This window comes from Notamacropus eugenii, chromosome 3 (assembly GCF_028372415.1).
Source record: "Notamacropus eugenii isolate mMacEug1 chromosome 3, mMacEug1.pri_v2, whole genome shotgun sequence".
In the NCBI taxonomy this organism is placed as follows: Eukaryota; Metazoa; Chordata; class Mammalia; order Diprotodontia; family Macropodidae; genus Notamacropus; species Notamacropus eugenii.
The window spans coordinates 63319968-63339176 of NC_092874.1; positions in this window are offsets into that span (position 1 = coordinate 63319968).

The window sequence follows — 19209 nt, forward strand, 5'->3', positions numbered from 1 at the left end:
CTTTGGGGGTCTGGTGAAGACTATGGACCCTTGTAAGAACAGTATTTTCAAACGCATAAAATATGTAAGGTCAGAAAGGAGCCCAATTCTATTAAAATCGTTACCAGAATTTTTTTTAAATCATGAAGTCCAGGTTAAAAACCTTTGATCACAATTGTCCAGTCCCTTCATTTTATAAATGAAGAAACTGGAGCCTAGGGAGATTAAGTTTGCTCAAGGTTTACATAGGTAGCAATAGGAGATTTTATATAAGGGCAGCTAAGGGGTACAGTGGATAAGATCCAGAAGCATCAAACTTACAGCCTGTAAAACTTCCTAATGACATTCAAACCAGATAAAAATCTAATTGGGAAATGTTTAACAAAATAAATAAAAAATGCATTGCAATACAAATAATGTTAATTTGTGGTTTTCTAAGACAATAGGTGGTCCAGTAATCCATTTCTACTTGTCTGATGCCACAGGCAGGTAGGTGGCACAGTGAACTGACTGCCAGACCTGGAGTCAGAAAGACTCATCTTCCTAAGTTCAACTCTAGCCTCAGTATGACCCTGGGCAAGTCATTTCCTCTTTACATCTCAATTTCTTCATCTGCAGAATGAGGGAATTAGAGATGATGACTTTGAGGATCCTTTCTAGCTTGAAATCGATGATACTACAAAGTTTATTTCAGGCGGATAACAGAAAGGCAGTTGTTCAAATTCACTGAAGAAATTGCTTACTTCTGCTCTGGTTTTGAGTAATGTTGTATTTGATTGTTGATAACCTTGCTTTGAAAAATTAACTGCCTGTTGTTGTGACAGTTTATGTTGTGTGTCCATCCAAGACCCTGGGGTCTTCATATGTTCATCCATAATAGTGCAGCTAGAATTGATGGAATATACTCTAGGGTCTACAAAACACTCTCTGTGTGTTATTTAATTTGGGAGGTAGGCGATATTATTGTCCCCATTTTACATGTGAGGAAATTTAAGCCTAGAGAGATGGAAGACTTATCCAAGTCATGGAGTCAGCAAGGATTTGAGAAAAATATCGAACATGATGTTGGAAGAAAAGAATGGACAATATACAATATACTCCAATAGAATTGTTCAGTCTTTCTATCTGAGCATGTTAGGTTATTTGCCCAATGTATCTTTAATACATACATTTAATACACTAAAATTTAGGTCTTACTGACTCCACTATGCCATCTAACTACCCTTTAGATGTTAATAATAATTGCATGCATGTATTATCAGAGTCTAGAAGAAGAATTGAAGTTGTCATTTTCTGTTAGTATTAATATGTTTTGCATGTATAAGTCAGAAGAAAAGTCTCACGCATGACCAACGTTGCTTTGGCTAGTCATTTTCAATAGCCCAGGGGAAGGGTGGGGAGGCTTAGGAGAACCCATACTGATGAGCTCTCAGTTCCATCAAACCATCTTCTCCAGCAAAAACAGGCCAGCTTTATTTCTTAATATGTGTTAGAGATTGCCATGTTGGAGGCCTGAGCTTGTGCCTCTGACCCAGTTTTCACTTCACTGTCACAGCAGGTGCTGAAAATGTTGCCATTGCAACCACACATTTTCTGAGAACACACACACACACACACACACACACACACACACACACACACACACACATATTATCCCATTATCCCAGATTCAAGAATCTACCTCTGTCCTTGCAGGGTCCTAGGGTTCCCTGAAGGGTTTGTTCTTCCTCACTGCATGTTTCCTCTATTAAGTGCCAACATCGAACACTCCATTTCCATTACTGAACACTTAACATCAATTAGCTTTTACAGGGTATTTACTTCAAATACTAGATGTCCCAAATGTCTTAGTAGTCTGAAGCTTTATTAATGCCTAAGTATCGCAAGAGCTAAAGTACAAACATTTCCCTCAATCTCCTCAGTGGGTTACTCTTCCTTATCCCATCTTGGGTGTTGGGGGAAAGTGGGCTCACTCTTAGCATGGTTCCTATGCTAAGTATTTGTCCTCCCAAATTCATAAAGCATGCCTTCCAGACGAGCCTTTTTGTTAGCTACTGCTTGGCTGGGTCCCAAAGGTCATTCCCAAAAGTCTAGCCTTGTTCCTTGAGTCATTTATACTGATCAGGCTATAAAATATGGACTCGTGGGATGCTGACATACCAGGACCTCAGAGTCTTGCTCTCCTGACCTTTTAAAAACTGACAAGATTGAAATAACCAATGCCTTTGCTGGACGTGGTAAAGAATAAACAATGAGGAGTAGCTAGGTGGTGCACTGGATAGAGCACCAGCCCTGGAGTCAGGAGGACCTGAGTTCAAATCCAGCCTCAGACACTTACTAACTCTGCAACCCGAAGTAAGTCACTTAAACCTGATTGCTTCAAAAAAAATAAAAATAAAAAATAAATGATGAGGCAAGAAAACCAAAACCTGCCTTCGTAGTCACATCTGGTCCTCAGTGAGCAGAGGACCTCTCCTCATTGTCTCTCCCTAGACACTGTCAGCAAAGGAATGAAACTGAAACTAAGAGTAGGTAGCCAAAGGGATGAAGCCAATACTCTTGATTGCTAGCGCTTTTTGAAGGTGCTCCGAGCTCCATCTTTTCAGCCAGCTGAAAAGGCTTCTCCTAGCTATGTGGTTAGCAGTCTGCCACCAGTTACAGGAAATCCACATGTGCTCCAGTCTCTCCAAGGTGCTTCAATTACATGTCATCATTGCTTTCCTGGAAGCAGGCTTCCTAGCTTCTCCCACCAGTGAGTAGCGTTAGCAGAGTTCCATATATGTGCCTAACCCCTGATATTGAGCCTATGTGGTTCAAATAAAGCAGTCTTCATTAACTATATCAGATCAAAAGGCATGGACTTGGAAGGAAAAATTGGAATTCTGCCTAACTGGTGTTATTTTTGCTTGATAAACGAACAGAAAATAGAAAGTTTCATATAGTTTGTCTACCCATTGGCAACATGGTGTAGTGGATAGAACACTGGACTCTGAGTCAGGGAAGGTGAGGTCTGAAGCCTGCCTACAGAGTAGCTGTGAGAATACAGGTGAGTCATTTAATCCTCTGTTTCTCCACCTGCAAACTGAGGATGGTTAAGCCTGAGCTACATCACAGTTATTTAAGGAGAATGCCTTGCAAGGCATAGTGTACTATAAAAATGGGAAGCGTTGTGATTACACATCTGTGTTTTGTCTGAAGAAGAGAAATGGTAAATGACAGTAAAGAATGGTCTTTGTTTCAAAGGGGCTATGTCTCAACAGACTATGTAGTGAGATGAGGTTTATGGATAAGGGAACTGGAGTTTTATTTCAATCTCTGACTTTAGGGTGACTTTTAGCATCCCTTTACTTGGTGTTGGCCTCATGATCTCCAAGTGTGTGAAGGGTTGTCATGTGGAAACGCTGTTAGGGTTGTTCCTGTCCCCAAAAGACAGAACTAGGAGTAATGGGAGAAAATTGCAAAGAAGAAAATTGTGAATTGATGTCAGCAAAAAGCTTCCTAACAAATGGAATTATCTAAAAGTGGCCTGATGGTGGTAGGTCCTCTCTCACTTCAAGCAGAGGCTGGGGGTAAGATATAGTCCTTAACTGCCTATAAGTTGGACTACATGGTTACTGGAATCTCTTCCAATTTAAATTCTATATAAATTAGCTTTTCTATAATGCAAATATTTTTTCAAGTTTTCTTTTGTTTTTATTATTTTTAGTGTGACTTCATGGACTTAGTTCATGGGATTTTCTTGGCAAAGATACTGAAGTGGCATTGTACAGATAAGGAATTGAGGCAAATAGGGTTAAGTGACTTGTCCAGCTAACAAAAGTCTGAGGCCAGATTTGAATTCAGGACTTCCTGACTCCAGGCCCAGGGCTCTATCTCCTTCACCACCTAGCTGCCCCTAATTTTCCAAGTATCATCTCATTTTATCCTCATGACCCTGGGAAACAGATACTATTACTATCCCTGTTTTACAGATAAGGAAACAGAGGCAGAAGTTAAGTGTCTTGTTTAAGATCACACAGCTACTAAATCTCTCAGGCAAGGTTTGAACTCATGTCTTCTTAACTCCACATCTCGTAGTCTATCCACTAGGCAACCTAGTTGCTTCCATAGAAGCTCGCTGAACTATACTAATGCATCTCAAAAGGCCTATTGAAAAGGTTAATGAAACTTAGAGAAATATTTAAATGTTAAGTTCCCACTGGGAAAATAGTCAGGGATGTATTCATTCAGTGTCTCAGCTCCCCTGTGTCACGCATTTCATCCCATAACCAGGCAACATTCAATATTTCATCCCCCCATACTGTTTTAGCTCAAGAAAACTGAAAAGGAGGTTGACAGTGAACAACACATACAAGCAGAGATATTACGTTTTCTAAGAAATCCACTAATTGCTAAAAAGGGAAAACTCAACAGCTGTTTTAACACCCAAAACAGGGTAATGCACACAGTTGGCACTCAATGCTTATTATTGATGCAACACTGCTTTTCTAGCGGGACTCATAAAATGGAGATCACCAGGAGGCTTTGGAAACACTCCCACCCACCCCTCCTCTCACCCCTGAATTTTTCCTTCCCTCCTCTCCTCCTCCACAGGACATATTTTAAACAATTTGAGCTTGAATGAGAAGAGTTAAGTGCTGTAGCAGGATCCACTTAAGCAAGCAGCCCCAGAGCCGGGCAGCTGTACAATTCTCAGCCACTCCCTGGACTCTTGTCTGAGAGGGCTCCCTGGTTTGGCAGCCACGGACACTGGTGAAATGCCATTGTCTCCAAATACAAACTTCCTGCTCCATTAAACCCAATTCTCCTTTAAAAGTAACTTTGAAAATCTCGTTTTCTTTAGAAGCAGCTTTTCAGGCACCTCAGCTTCTAAGGCCTAGAAGCAGCAGGGCCTGCTTGAATTCCACCCAGAGACCTGAGAAAAGAGTGAGGAGCTGACAGGAAAGCTGGCCTAGCCATTCCATCTTGCCTAGATTCATATTCCAGGCCACACTTAGGAGGGCCTCAAAGGCTGATGGAAAACACAAGTAGACCAAAGTCCAGAAACCCTCCCTTTGGCTGAAAAAAAAACCAACACAATCCAAATTAAACCTAACAAAAGGTTCTCTTTCGAGAGGATCACAGGGGCAGAGCCTACGTTTGTCTTCAGAATAGGATCCCAAATGTCACACATTTATTAGTTATTTGTATTGACATAAGCAATTAGTTTCCTCGAAATGGAATCTCTCTATCTTACATCTTTTAATTTTGCTTACAGACACAATGCTAACAGTACCATGAATTGAGGGAGGAGGGTATCCTGGAAGAAACAGAGCCTAGAAAAAAAGGGCTGAAGAATATCACCGGAATATGGTTTCATTCACAAAAGAGAACTTTCAGATGAGGGAACTCTCTTTACCCACACAGCCAGCTTTCTCTGAAGATTAGCACTGAGAGCTTATGTCATTTGTCTGGGGCCACACAGTTCGGATGTGTCCAACTGAACTGAGGTCTTTCTGCCTCCAAGGGCAGTTCTCCATCACCTAAGTCACACTGTCTCTTGCTCCCTCTCACTTTCCTTTTCCCTTCTCTCCCTCTCTCTTCTCTATCTTCTGTTCCCTCCCTTTCTCATTCTCCCTTCCCCTTTATCTCCCTCCTTCTCTTCTCTTTTCTCTTCCTCCTTTCTTTCTCCCTCCCTTCCCCCCCCCTCTCTCCCTGTCTCTGTCTCCCTCCTTCCCTCTTTTGGTCTACCTCTGCTTTTCTGTCTCCCTTTCCCTTCCTCCCTCTCTCTTTCTTCCCCTCTTTCCCTTCTATTTTCTCCTTCTCTCTCCCTTTCTTTCCCCTTCCCTTCCCTGTCCTCCCTCCCTCTCTCCCTGTTTATCTCTGTCTTTCTGCCTCTCTCTTCCATCTTTCTTCCCCCTTCAGTTTATTATATGGATCATCATGGAACTCCCCAAATTGAGGCAAATCACCATTCATCCACACCCTGTGCATTTCTTATCCTTATCTTCCTGTGACATACTTACTCTAGTAGTTCAGGGAATCTGTGTTTTCATCAGTGTGTGTGCTCCTTCTGCTATGACAAAAGGTGATTGCAATAGTGATTATGCAGTGGCCAGTCTTCTAGGAATCAGTCTCTTCACATTTAATCAGGTTGGTTCTCAGAGTACAAGGAAATAGTTGATTATCAGATCCATTATTCAAGGCCTTTCCAGCCTGGTAGAGTCTACCAGAGGAAGGCTTTAATAGATGAAATCTTCTCAATTCTTCATTCTTATAACCTGATCACAAATACATATTTTTTTTTGTTTAGAACCTGATATCTCTTTGGAGTTTTCCAATGTGAAAATTCTTCCTATCAATTCAAGCTGGCAACTCTTTCTGTAACTTCTTGGCTCCTAGGTTAGCTCTCTATCCACTTTGCTATGGTTTCTTCACAATCACTCGAAATGATAGGTTTCACTGTAGTAAAATGACTTAGACTGCACATGGTCACTTCTCCTAAGTCAGATAGTAAAATTAGAATTGTCCTATTATCCATTGGGAACTAATGGAGTGGCATTTTGGTGAAACATCAAGATCAAAGTATGGAAGATAAAATACTAAAATTCCTAAATTCCTAAAACGTTTCGAGAGATTTACAGTGGTTATGTTTATTAACCTTGGAACATTGTAGAGTCTCCTAAATGAGACTCATAGTCATTCAAAAAAGTTCGGCTGAAAAAGAAATCAATCAGCCAATAAATATCCCCACACAGGGTACCCATCCTACACAACTCTTGCCCATGGTCTACCTTAACTACTGCTTAGAAGGTGCATCCATTGAGGTTCTTCATATTCTCTTAACATTGTGATGATCCCCATAGAACACATAGCCTGTTCACCGGTTAACCTTCATGCTCATTCCATAATTAGCTCATCTTTTTTTAATCATCCATTTCTTTGGCATTGTATATACCACTTCTGCTGAATTCCTTGTGGATAGCGCATAGCAGCCTGCTCACAACCACCATACACTATTCCATGGCCTTCTTGGTGATCCGAATCAACCAGAAGCATTCATTAAACTCCTTTAACATGCTAGGCATTGGCAATATAAATACACACACATACACACACACACACACACACACACACACACACACACACAAAATGGAATAATCCCTAGTCACAAGGATGTTGTATTCTAATGGGGGAGAAAACAGGTACATGTGAAAATATACAGCATAAATATAAAGTAACAAATACAAACATATTCAAAATAGTTAAATCCATGGTAGTCTGGGAGAAAAGACATTACCAGTCGTGGGGATTTGGAAAAACTTTATGCAGAAGATGATAGTTGAAATGCATCTTTAGAGAAGAGATGCAGAGGAAGGGAGGGAGTACATTCCAAGAATGAGAAGGGTCCAGAGATGAAAAATATACAATATCCCTTCTTCAGAAACTGTAGAATCAGAGGACATAAAATAAAGCCATCCTTTATTTGACAGCCCACTTGACTGGGAGAAAAATGCATTTCTGTGAAGTAAATTTCATTTTACCACTAATGTTTAGGGGAAAGTCACAGGTGCATCTCAGAAGAAGAAATCCCTCCAATAGATGAATGTACAAACTTTTGGCAAGACAGGGAGGGGAGATGGTGGAAGCTATGATATAAAATACCTACCATTCACCTTACAGCATTTTGTGGCATTTTCTGGATGCATGGCTCTTTTAAATGGACCCTTTCTCCCTGGACCATTGGAATTTCCCTCAGGGGACCTCCTGACTCCACATATACTGTTCCTGGGACTTAGTATACCTTCCTATTCCCTATTGTCTGAGTATTTTCAGTTTCCAGCTGAACTGGTCTACAACATCACACTGCACCAGTAGGTAACACACAAAATACTTTCATGACAAAATTCCTTCAACTCAAGGCTTCATATTCTAAAAGTAACAATAGCTGATAGCAGTATACAATGCCTCCAGATTTGCAAAGTGCTCTGCATTCTACAAAACAAATTAGCTTATTTTTTTTTAATTCAAATTTTTCACTTCAAAAATCCACATGTGGAATCTACTTAAAATGTGGTCTATTTCAAGTATGTTCCACATTCTCTTCGGGGAGATTTAGTTAAACTGGTCCTCGTGTTTGCTAAAATGTGCAACTCTTTACATAAGATGACATTGCTGATCTATCGGCCTTGAGTTTTGGTTCATTTTCTCACTACTTGTGATGAATTTGGTTTCAATGGAGTTGAATTGACTTGAATTTAATTGTGAGCATGGGCACAGAATCCTGAGCTAGTTAGTCATAGCTGGGTTACAAACCAGTGTCAAGATCTAAAGTAAGATTAACAGTAGCTAGTCCTGTGCCCTGACTGTTATAGACACGTGATAAAAACTGATGAAATGAAATTAAACTGGCCCTCATGAGAATCAAGCCAGGGAGTATGGCCTGTTTAGCCATATAATCAACCGAGCTAGCAGACTGCTGATGTCTGCCCAGATAAGGTGACTCTGAATTAGAAAAAAAAGTTGTCTAGTTCTGACAGGATGACACACTGTAGCTGCACAATTTGTAGTAGTAGCATCTTGTTTTTACTTTGTTTACCAGGTTGATCCTTTTATCTCCTAGACTTTCCCATCAGAGAGCAAGAGAGTCCATAGCTGGGTCTATCCAGTAAACCCAAACATGTGCGATGAGTGGATGGTCAGAATTAATTAACTTCATTCAAAAAAGACATGCAAACACATGTGGCTTGCCATATAAACATTTTAAGTTACCTATAGTTAGGATGGAAATTGACTTCATTAAAAGGCAGCATCACTTAAAATTTGGTGTTATTCACGAAACCTTCAGCAAGCCTTTATTAAACGCCTAATATATGCAGGGTTGGGGCAATAAGGACAAAAACAAAAGTCCATGAAGGAGCATCCATGTACACAGATAAATATGTACGAGGTAATTTCCAGCATGGGAAGAACATGAATAATCACGGAAGGCCTTCACACAGGAAGTGGTTGGTGCCCAAGCTGAACTTTGAAGGGAGTGAGGAATTTCAAGAAGCTGAGAGTGTTACATTCTCTCCTTAAGAATAGCCAATCCAGTCAGTATTTATTCATACTGGCTGATTTGTGTTGGGATCAGTGCTTTAGAAATGACTGAAATATCGTGTATTTAACTCTATGTTAAATTATGCAGACTGGTGAACCTTCTCCACTTGCCTCGGTAAAAATGAAAACCATCTGTTTGCTGTTACTCATACCTTCTGAACAGTCTTTCACCCCAGTTGGCTTAGATTTTAACTTGTGGGTTGTGAAAGATAAGTCTGACTCGGGCCAGAATTTCACTGGCATGAACATGGCCAGACTGCAGTTACATTAACCAACATTTCTTCCCAAAGTAGCTGCTAGAATAACTAGCTGTTGTCTTTCCCTCGATTTAGGATCCTACAGGCAAAATTCTACCTATAGAGGAACGCCAATGTGGAGTTTTATAAAACAAGGTCCCAAGAATGTTTGGGGAAAGTTGATTCCCTTTGAACTCCCCACTCAACCCTGACCCAATACTAATTGTTTCAATTTCAAACTTCAGTTTTCATTTTTGTCTCTTCTGTGGCATGTCGCCAAACATCTTATGCTTCTTGTCCTAGAGACTATTTATTAAGGACATAAATGCTGTGTTGACAGGCACTGGGGCTAGGTGCTGGTGATGGAAAATTTTTTAGAAATGAAATAATCTCAGCTCTAGAGAAGCTTACCTTCCATCATGGAAGAAAATTAGGTGATTGTGGTTTAAATGAAAATGTCACGTAAGTGGATAGATAGTTGGATTTTGTACATTTACTTTAGTCTGTTCATTAGAAGAATATCTCATCTAATATACTTCTTTCAGTATGAAAGGGGGACATTATATATTGGCAAAATGTGATAGTAATAACAAAGGTCACGAATGAAGCATTAACTATATATCTACCATAGAATTCCTAACATGATGTCAGTTGGGCCAATGATGTCACTTCTGTCTTCTTTGGTGGTTTTTTCTTCCAGCACTGATTCCAAGCATGATGACATAAACTAAAAATCATCTTTGAGTTGATTGTTTCAGGTGTTAAATTTCGCACAGATTTAAGCTCTTGTTGATTATTCTCCTGGAAACAAATTAAACTGGTGTTGTCTATCAACATGCTTCCATACTCTGAAATGCCTCCAGTCGATGTGTATAAATAATTTCATTACATTATTGTGTCAATTTAAATTACAAAGAAATAAACTGGATGATCCCTTTCAATTCTAAGGTCTGCGATTCTGAGCTATTGCTTATAAAATTGATGAGTCACCTAAAGAAGTTTGCCAGTCTCCCTTAGCTATACAGGACTCATGCCTTCTCTGGTGCATTTATAAAGGATCTTTCCCAGAATTCACTGTCAGTAGATGGGAAAACATCCTGGTAAAAGGAACAGTCAGCAGTATAAATTGTTTCCACAGAATACGGTCGAACAGAATGATCAACAACTCTTATTAAAACAACATTATAGGAATAAATCTTTCCCTGGAATAGAAATTGAAAATGTTAAGAAAGTTTTTAAACCTCAAAGGTCAACTGAGAAGTTTTTTTTTAAAATAACATTCAAAATAATTGAATTGTATGTACATTTGAAAAAATCCATACAAATACATTTTAATGACAAACATCTGAGAAACCAGTTCCCCTTTTGTTTGACAAATTTTGAGTTCTGGATTTAGTTTTTCATGCAAAAGTGGGTGATATGACAGGTATCTAAAAACATTTCTGGGAATTACTGAAAATGATAAAGAAGGAAATCAATAAATCACATTGTATATAAATTGTGTTCGCCACAGTAGTGAAATGTTTTTATGTATTGTCATTGAGCATATTATCCTGGGTAAAATAATAAACAAAATGCTTCTCTCTCTCTCTCTCTCTCTCTCTCTCTCTCTCTCTCTCTCTCTCTCTCTCTCTCTCTCTCTGTCTCTCCCCTTAGGTAAGATAAAACGAGGCAGGGCTGACAATCACATGGAAAAGTAATAAAATACTCTACTACATGTCATTTTCAGTCATCATAAGGCACCACTGCTCAGTCAACTCATTTCCTTAATTCCACCTTTGGTAAGTTACACACAGTAAAGCTTTATTTGAACCATTGGGCAAGGACATTTTCGTGTTTTGTGCCAAGTCTGCCACAAACCAGCCTTTTTACAATTTTTTTCTTCTCTGTGACTGCCCAAGAGGGATTATGAAGAACATTTGTACGTATGCCTACAGGGCTGTTTGTCTGCAGACTCAGATAGAACATAATAGTCGATCAATAAAATCAATATAATTCAATTTTTCTTGGACCTCTCGGTAAACACACTTCAATATAGTCTTCCTGGTCATTCGTTGTTTGCCGGAGCCTTAAACCAGGTACCTTTAGCATCAACAAGGGGCCCAAGGCCGAAAGAGATTTGAGCCGCAGTGAGGAGCGATGTCATTTGCGGCTGCATCAGAAGCTTGGGAAAGAGATTCTTTTGAAGGAAGCAGGATGGAGGGGTGAGCTTTCCTTTGTGCAGGATGGCTATCTCAGCAGAGCCGGATCCTCCTTGCTTAGCCGTTGACTCGAGACATCCTTGGCCAGCGGACCTGTATGAAGGAAGATGAGGACGACGAGGAGGAGGACCAAGAGGAAGAAGAGGGTGGCAGCTACAGCGACGGAGCCAGCAGTGACTGTGGACACTGCGGCAGTGGCGACCGGGGAGACGGTGGCGGCAACTGCAGCATCGGGACGCTCCATGGACCAGCGCAGCCTCCCGCAGCAGCCCGAAACACATAGGAGGGTTCGAGTATATAGTCACGGTTGCCATGGGAACCCTGAGCCCGAGCTCCCTGTGGAATCACTGGTTTATTACATGAGAATTGATCAGCGCCAGGCGCTGCTGATGGCAACGGGCAGAGTGGGGGTAGGGAAGACCTGCGGGGGCTGGGGAGTAAAGGTTGGGGGTGGAGGGAAACGAGGCGGGGACATTTCCAGGCCCCGGTTCCTGATTGGCAATGTGTACAACCCTACTCCTCCTGTCCAGTCTCGCCTCGGTCCCTTCATCCTCCTCCCCCCCCACCCCCCCGCCCTTTGTTCGGCTGGGGGCGGGAGGATAGTATCATAAATCATGAACGGCAAGAAATACAAATTGCAATCGTCAGTTAAACGTTTCCAAATGACTGGTAGGGGCATTAGTAAAAAGCAGGCAAAAAGGAGAAACGTTCCTGGCAAATCTCGGGGTTAGAGGGGCTCATGGACCTTCTCCAAATTGAGTCAAAGGCTGGTGAAGAGGGGAGTGCGTGCGTGTGTGCGTGTGCGTGTGTGTGTGTATACAAGTGCTGGTGCATGTGCGTGTGTGTAAAGGATTAGAAAGCTCCTTCCGTCCCTTTGCAAACTGGATTGCCTTGGTTTTGTCCCCGAGGCCTGAAGCCTGGTCACGTTTAGCAGCAGCAGCCTCCTGGCCCCTTGTCTGTCCAAGATAGCCTAGGACCAGCCCTGAGCAGGGCATTTCTCCGTGATGCGCTTTAAAAAGAAAAATTGTTTTACATTGCAAACCGCTGGAAAGCAAGGGCCGTGATTAGCCACCCTATCCTAGCCAGGTGGAAAATCTCTTCAATTCGCTCGTTTGCGGGCAGAGGGTCTGGGTTCAGTTCGGGCCCTAACATTTACATTTACGGGCTGTCGGGTCTACTGGGGTGGGAAGGGAGGCAAGTCTCTTTTCCCGTTTTGGTTTCCTCCAAAATACAAGGGGGCCACGACGGAGCATCCTTTGTACCTCAGCATGTGAGGAAAGGGCTGATTCGGGGAAGGCAGCCCTGACCTGGGAGTCAAATTCCAGCTCTGCCTCTTCCTACCTGCCTATCTCGACCAAGTGACTTTGTTTTTCTAGGCCCCAGTTCCTTCATCAATAAAATAAGATTTTTGTTTCTTCCAAGTGCAGATCTGTGAGCCTATGAATGCGAGTTATTATTACTATTCTCACTTCCACCTTTTTTCCTCACATTTTTTAAACGAAGAACAAAAGAAATAAAGGCAGGAAGGGAGGGAAGGAGAGAGGGAGAGAGAGACAGAGAGAGTGAGGAAGGAAGGAATGGAGGGAGGGAGGGAGGAAGGAAGGAAGGGAGGGAGGGAGAGAGGAAGGGAGGGAGGAAGGAAGGAAGGAAGGAAGGAAGGAAGGAAGGAAGGAAGGAAGGAAGGAAGGAAGGAGTAAACACACAGAGGCCTAATTATGGAACAGCTCCTTAGTACGTAAGTCACGGGAACTGGAAGCATATTGCTGGAGATGCAATATTTGTGTAATTAATAAAGTGAGATCCTGGGACTTGAGGAAAGCGCCGAAGGTGAGGCGCGCATAGTCGGAGGTGGTTGGGGGCAACCATCGGTCCTACCCACTCAGGCGAGAGAGCCTGGGACTCAGCCAACATTTGCATTCGTCGACTGGGTCTCAAATCGCTTGCTGCGGGATCAGTCTCTCAAGCGGGATCAATCTACCCAATGATTACAGCACATTTAATTAAGAGAAACCCCGAAGGCTGCACTCAGATGCCCCTAGTAAACCCACTAGACTTTCCCCTCCTAGGTCATCCAAGAAATGCTTGGCTGAACAAACCAGAACATGGGAGGGGATTGTGCGCGTGTGTGTGCGTGTGTGTGTGCGTGTGTGTGTGTGTGTGTGTGTGTGTGTGTGTGTGTACGGGAGGGGAGGATTAAGGGGATGAGGAGTGGGCGGCGGCCTGGGAACAAAACTGACAGTGGGAAACCAGTGAAATGAAAGAAAGAAAAAAAAAAACCCTCTCCCTAGCCCCAAGGCTATAAATATTAATATACTGAGCGGCTCAGGGCGTAATTATCTCTCTTTAATTGCAATTCAACCAAAAATCCATCCTCCTGCCACTCAGGCACCCCTTAAATAAGGATCATTTGGTTTCGGTGTTGGGAGAATCCCTTGACTCGGAGTCATTCTTTGTATTCAGCCAGCGAGACACGGAAACCATATGCTGAATTATTGGGCGTGTTAAAGTCACACACAAAGGTATTTGAGCTGATGCTGTCCCCCCCACCCCCCCCCCCTACCCCCCCGCCTTTCTTTCCAACCTCCTTCGTTAGCCGTCTTCTCCCCAGGCTGTTTCTGAACCCAGCCTCCGCCACCACCCAGACTATATCCACTGAGCCCTACCTGCCACCTCTTCTAAAAGAGTCCAGGGAAGAGTTCGGGAAAAGCGACCTTCTAGAGAGGGATTTGGTGGGAAGGAGAGCGGGAATCCTAGGACGTTTTCGACGGTGGAGGCCACGTGAGGCACCTGCGACGGTGACTTTACAGCCAGTTTGCCCAGCTCTGCTAGAGAGGGAACCTGGGCACCTCTAGATCGCAATCCGGCCCCATGTGGCTGTGTCCTGAGTCAGACAGAGGGCTAGACTCCCGGAGCCGGGAACACTGGACAGCTGGGGGAAGGACACGCCTACGATTTTGTTGCAATTATTAAGACTTTCGAAGTTTGGGGGAAACTCTATTAGCAGACGAGGCGGGTAGGGTTAGCACACACCTCGGGGCCACAGGAGAAAATTCAGTTTCTCCAGAAAGAGTTATGAAGCCTTAGTAGCAGTGGTTTCTAGAAGGCTTGTCCTTGCACTCCCGCAAGCCACCATCCCAAGTCTTAAGGGTTGCTGCTAATGAACAGTAACCCAGAGCAAGACCTGGTCCAACCCTCCCGATGTGCCCTTTAACTGAGGCACTGGGAAGGCCAGGAGGGATGCGCCAAGACACGCATCACCCCATTCACTTTTGAGCGATCAATCCACCTGAAGGAGGGAAATTGCATTTGTTTTAAGCGGGAGGAGACCTGGTAGCTACTCCTTGTACAATTCTCAGAGGAGCTCAAGGCTGGCTCATACTTTTTTGAGTCGTGGAGGGTGGGGTGGGGGAGGAATCGGATGATGTGTGTGTGCTCGCGGATTTGTATGCGCTTCCTATCCCTCCAGGGAGGTTGCTTGGCATCTTTGAGCCCCCACTCTCAGGTACCTCTTCCTCTGCAAGAAAAGATAACGCCGCCGCAAAAAGGATTGGGGGGCTGGCACTAGGAAACAGCCCAGACCATCGGGGCTGGTAAACACACACCTCCCAGAGTCCCAAAGAGGCATTCTTCCTGGGCTTCCAGGAAGTTTGATGATAAATTGAGTCTCTATGGGGCACTCCTTGGGTAAGGGAAGTAGTAACTAATAGTACGAAGCTTTGGAAATTTTATCTGAGGAAACCCTGAGATGGGAGGAGAATCGGGAGATGAGGAGGCGGGGAACAGACGGTCCCTTCTCCCTCCCTCCCTTCTAACCTGAGTAGATATTACCCCAGCACTTTTGCTCAACTTACCACGTGGACGGCAACCGGCTGTTCCTCTTTCTGGGTGCAGTTCAGAGCAGAAACAAAAAGACTTAATGATGGTCTCGCTAGCTAAATAGAATCAGCTGCCCCTGAAGGGTGGGGGGAAATAACTGGGCAGAGATGTTGGGGAAATTCCAGGACTGGTAGGCGCTGAAAAAGAAAGCTAAGGCCCCCACGATCCTATTGGTCCAGAGAGGACGGCTCTAGAAGGATAGTATACCCAGCGATCGTGATCTCCCAGACCTGGCTCAGAAGAGGTCTGGTCTCTGGTTTTGAAGAATACTACGGTTGCCCTTCAAAGAAAATTTCTTAGCGTCCCTCTTCCTCCGTCCTAGCTAGTCTTATGCATAAGCAGCTACTAGTCTTTGACTTTTTTAATCATATGATTGCTGCCCAAAAGACTGGAGATTTTGGTATTGGTGGGGATAGAATATTCTGGATTTCGGGGGGGGGGGGAGTTTAGTGTTGAATTTTTGAGTATAAAATTAAAATTAAATTATCAGAGCTCAAGTATACAAGAAACAATCATCTCTAGCAGTTTAATTAAAGATAGCTGTAACAGTTAAAACACCGTGTTCAACTTAAGATACTAACCTATCAGGGTTAGTACCGCCTCCCCCCCCAAAGAGGTAACTTTGCATAGGGCAAGAGATCCATGAGTAGGAAGGGCAGAGTATTCCAGCTCTCCACTGAAACTAAATCATATCCCTACATTGTCCAGAACCAAGAAAGTGCAATTTAGAAACTGCCAGGAATAGTTGACCTGCCTGCACGATATAAGAAACCTTTCCAAAACTTTCACAGTCTTGATTGATAACCAATATTTTCTATATATCACCTGAGGACTCCCCTGGGGGCAGTGAAGGAGATCTTGACTCAAAGGATTGGCATGTCAGGGCCAGATGCCAGGGCAGGATGGTAAATCTTGCCTATCTATTCTTAAAACTTAAATTTTTACTAAACCTTTAGGTTAAAAATTGTTTTCCCCACAATAAACCCTTTCAGGTAGTGTGTGTGTGTGTGTGTGTGTGTGTGTGTGTGTGTGTGTGTGTGTGTGTGTTTAGTTGAGGAAACTTAGGTTCTGAGAAGGGAAATACTTTGCCCAGGGTCTGAAAACCAGAAACTTTTCATCAGGATTTGAGCCCAGATCTAATGACTCCATGTTCGAAAACAGCTATCCTTCATTTATTGTTGCCAGGAAGGCAGAAAATCAGCAACTTAAAGAAAATAAATTTGGGTTACCAGATCCATTGTGGGACAATGTGGGGTTAAACAACTCCAGTGGGAAATGAAGCAACTACTGTTTTCTTTGTTTTTTTCACCCCTACCTTGGTCCTTCTACCACGAGATTGGGGGTGTTGGATGGGAGAGAGAAGTTAGGAATGACTTACTGTTCTTTAAAGACAAAACAAAAAATCTGTAAGTCTGTTTGAAACTGCTACTGACAGAAATTCATCTCAAGAAAACATAGGTTAATATAAAATATTTGACAGACATTTTGAAATTATTCTATGTGGATGCCTAGCTTGAAAAAAGAGACTATCTCTTCTCTTCCTCCATCTCTCTCTCCCCTCCCTTCTTCTTCTCTCTCCCTCCCTCTTTCTCTCCCTCTCTTCCTTATCCTCTCATTCTCACTCACCCTCACCCTTGTCCTTACCATTTCTCTTTTCTCCCTCCCTTTTCACATACAATTGCATTGAATTGTATTTTTTTACGTTAAGGTTTGAGAAAGAGTAAGGTTAAATATCAACCTTTTTTATAGCAAACCCAGTACATAGCTCCATATCTTCACTGTCAACACAAAACCTGAAAAATGCCTTTGAATTTTGCTGCCTTGACCTTATGCAACCAGATGGAGCAATTGGAGATAAGGATCTAAAATTTGAGCACATCTGTCAGCAGGCTGACAGCTGAGCGTGGTATCAACACAGCATCAACAACTAGGCCAAACTAAAAATACCTAGTGATGCTAGTGGGCAACCGTAGGCATGCCATCAATCCCTGGATCCACTATGGAGATCACCTTAAGTTCCTGGACCAATCACATTTATGGACCATACTTAATAATTGTAGTTCCTGTTTATGTAATGTTTCAAAGTACTTTTCTTCACAGTAATACTGTGTGGTAGGTGTACTATAACTATTATTACCCGTCTAAGAAATTGAAGCCCAAGGAGCTGCGGCAATTTGTTCAGTTTATTCAGATGATTTCAGTACCAATTTTTTAAACTGATGCCTTCTGTTTTTACATCATATTAATTTCTGAATATATTCCTGATCTTTACCTTTCTTGACAAACCTTTTCTTGAAACAAAGGTCTTTAAGCAACAATCCCTGTACATACACGTGTACACACACAGACATATACACAGACACAGACACACACACACGGAAAAATCAACCAACTCATTAACCGTATCTGACAGTTTATTCAATATTCTACACACCTATATAGTCCCCTATCTTTGCCACAAAGACACATTTTCTCAACTCTTCTCTAGGGCCAAGTTTGATTGCTATAATTATATATATATAATTAATATATAAAAATTTTTTTATTTTCTTCATTTATATCATTGTAGTTATTCTGTATTTTTCTTAGTTCTACTTCAGTCTGAATCATTTCATATAACTTCCCATGTTTCTATGAATTCTTCATATCTATAATTTTATGGTTCAACAATATGCCTTTACATTCATGTACTAAATTTCTTTGGCCATTCCCCAATCCATGGACGCCTATTTTGTTTTCAGTTTCTTGCTACCACAAAAAAAAATGGGACTATCAAATTTTGGTATATATGAGACATTTTTTGTGGCTGATCTTTGAGGACATATGCTTAGAAGAGAGATCTCTGGATCAGAGACTGTGGACATGTCAATCACTTTTTTTTAGCATAATTCCAAATTCCTTTCCAGAATGGCTAAAGCAATTCAGTTTCACCAACAGTGTATTAATATGAGCTCTTTTCCCATGACCCTTCCAACGTCATCAAGAATAATGAGAGGTGGGAATAGTAATTTTGATACTTATTATTTCTTCAGTTATTAATGATCTGGAGAAATCTTTCATATGGTTGTTAAAAGTTTGCAATTCTTCTTGCACTCATACCTTTCCCACTACACTATTCTGTCTCTCTAATTGATATCTGATGAATAGAGATCAATAACTTTGTAACATCACAACCACTAAGGAAGAATGATGGAAAATGTCAGGGAGACCACTGATCTAAGATGGAAATTCTCTGTTGGAGCCATATTGTGCAACTCAAGGAAGTAGGATCAAAGATAGCCTCAAACTCTGCACGAAGTGACATGGTTTGTAGGCAAGAGTAAGCTACAGAGAGGTATAAATGGGCCATCCTTCATTTGCAAAGATAGTATTCTGATTTACTATTAACTGAACATATGCTTCCCTATTTTTTGGCATTGGGTTGCACTGAACTCAGCCATCTGTATATTCCATATATTCCATCCTTCTTTCCACACCTTGTTTCAACTTTTTGTGTCCAATGGTACACAAATTTTAAAAATGTGCTAAGTAATTCTTTAGAAATAATATTCAAAATCAAAGCAACTTTAAACTTCTTTGGTTTTAAACAGAATTAAATTGATCTCAACACATAACCAGAACTTTTCAATCACTTCTAAGTCCCTGTTGGATTGTGTTTTCTTTCTCATTCAGTTTTCTTCTTACATGGCTGTAGTTAGTGTGTACTTTGCCCTGTTTCTACTTTATAAAAAAATTTGACTTTGCATTATTCATAAATGTATTTGCACATTTCATTGTATTCTCCCTACTTATTGGTTTTATTTCCAGTGTAAAATATTCCATTCCATCAATGTACC